We start from the raw sequence: 2,500 nt of genomic DNA on the forward strand, positions 1-2,500 counted from the left end.
GCAAGGAAGAAGTAGTGGAGCAGGGCAGCCACCAGGCCACAGCCAGGCTGGAGGAGAGATGGTGGGATGGAGATAGAAAAGGAGAGATGGGGGGTGTATTGATAATGATACAACCGTGTATCCATCCTATCCTCCTGCATACAGTATAAATGCAAAAGTGGAGCAAGGCAGCTACCAGATCATAGCCAGGCTGGAGGAGAGATGGTGGGATAGAGATAGAGAAGGAGAAAGAGAGATGGAGGCATGGGGATGGGAGGGAGAGGAGCGGGGTGGAGAAAGAGGAGGGTGTGCATTGTTAATGACACAATGTATCCATCATATCCTCATGCATGAGAGAGAAAGAGAGAGAGAGAGAGAGAGAGAGAGAGAGAGAGAGAGAGAGAGAGAGAGAAGGGAAAAGTAATTAAAGATTTAAAATCACTATTCATGTCCATTCCAGCTCTCTTACAGTCAGCCAAGCCATTGTTTGTTTAGAATCTGAACAGAATGATTCTCAGCCTTTTTTGAACAAACGCACCCTTGACTTCGTCATAGGCCTGCCAAATCCCCCCCAAAATAAAATAGACTAATACCGACCAGTGGCAACTGAGCAATCCCTCTCTTAGCTGTATTGCTCTCAAGCCCCCAAGTGGGTGGAGAGCGGGGGGAGCAGGCAGAGAGGAAGAGAGAGAGAGAGAGAGAGAGAGAAAGAGAGAGAGAGAGAGAGAGAGAGAGAGAGAGAGAGAGAGAGAGAGAGAGAGAGAGAGAGAGAGAGAGAGAGAGAGAGAGAGAGAGAGAGAGTAGGCGGAGGGAAGAGAAAGAGTCTGTGTTGTTTGCATATTTTGTTTTTGATGTTGATGCCAATTAAGCTTTTGAACTGAGCGTGAGAGGGAGACGGATGAGGACTTCAGAGACAATATTAGATCAACAACAGACATAGGGGAGACTAGTTCATAATGGATAGCAAACAACAGACAAGGAGAGGCATGGGAAGGGAAGAGAAGAGAAGAGAAGAGAAGAGAAGAGAAGAGAAGAGAAGAGAAGAGAAGAGAAGAGAAGAGAAGAGAAGAGAAGAGAAGAGAAGAGAAGAGAAGAGAAGAATATTAGATCAACAACAGACATGGTCATCACAAAAAACAAACAGACAAGACTAGGAGAGGCATGGGAAAGAAAAGAAAAGGAAAGAACAGAAAATCACAGAGAAGAAAAGAAAGGAAAAAGAAGAAAAAGAAAAAAAATGTGACAGTAAGGTGGAAAGCATGAGTTGTGTGGAAGAGGAATGATATACGAGGGGAAAGAAGTAAGAGAGTGATGAAAAGAGAGAGGAATGAAGAAAGATGGCTTTGAAAAAAGAGAGAAATGGAAAGAAAGTATGTATGGCAGTTTTAGTGCTATATTCAAATATCATAGAGGCCCACTCAATAACATGTGATCAAAGTCATCCAAGACCACTGATTGAGGAAGATCCCTCTGGTGGATCCAAACGTTGCTTTTTGTTAAATATAATAATGCATTTATTTATCTAGGTTTGCGTATAGTGGAGTCATTTTACTAATCGTCAGAGGGAAATTAAGGTGTCAAGTAGATTACACAAATACGCATAATGCCCATGAACATGTTCAAAAAGGCAGCTGTCCTTCCAGTGAGCTAACTGGACATCAAGTCATCAAGTGTAATTCGAAATTAAAATTTGCTTTATTTCCTCGATTGGCAGTTCACTGCAATTGTGGGCGTAACAGGGATATTTGAGGGCAACATCAGATGCTGACTTGGTGCTGCCTTATACCCAAATTGCTGCGCCACCTCCCTCTCAACAGGGTTCCCTGAAAACAAACATGGCTACCACCCAAGCTTCTACCATATAATACTCTTTATTCTGACACTTATGTACGTAGATATTGATAATCAAAAGGATAAATCAACATTGTAGTATCTATTTATAGTCTATTTTACGATTCTGCCATCTGGCGGTCATTCACAGCTCAAATAGCATGCATAAGCTAAGCGCTAACATGATGAACGTAACTCCCGCCAATAGAATCGCCTTAACATCAAATGCGCAGGGCAGCGCACTCGTTAGTACCGTTCGTAACGGCCACCTCATCAGCTAACTTCACCTATCAGATCGACCTGTTTATGTAGGAGGGGAGTCATCGAGTCACTGCCTTCCGTTCCGAACGCACCCACAGTATACACAACAGACAAACACATGTCAAGGTCAAGGGGAAAAAACAACTACACTATACCCCGTGTGCAGGCCAATCTCTCACCCTATCGACTACCATTGTCTGGCATTTGCAATTTCTCTTCCAATACCTCAATAAAAATGAAATGGTTTCTCCAGTTGTCAAGCATTACTATAGGAAGAGTCAGTGGCCAATTTTATGAAGAGTTGCATTACATTTCACTGCACTTAGCTGACGCTTTTACCCACAGAGACTCACAATTTTTAGAGGGTATCGGTTACAGTCCCTTGAGCAATGTGCACTGAACAATTAGGTGTCCCCTATTTTTCGCACAG

General features: G+C 43.1%; 1 protein-coding gene across 1 annotated transcript in view; it reads right to left on the minus strand.

Annotated features, from left to right (window-relative positions):
• The window catches only part of LOC134457638 (adhesion G protein-coupled receptor E2-like), a 45,292-nt gene that overhangs the window by 4,425 nt on the left and 38,367 nt on the right, over positions 1–2,500 (minus strand). The gene's annotated exons all lie outside the window — the stretch shown is intronic.

Source organism: Engraulis encrasicolus, chromosome 1, assembly GCF_034702125.1.
Source record: "Engraulis encrasicolus isolate BLACKSEA-1 chromosome 1, IST_EnEncr_1.0, whole genome shotgun sequence".
Classification (NCBI taxonomy): Eukaryota; Metazoa; Chordata; class Actinopteri; order Clupeiformes; family Engraulidae; genus Engraulis; species Engraulis encrasicolus.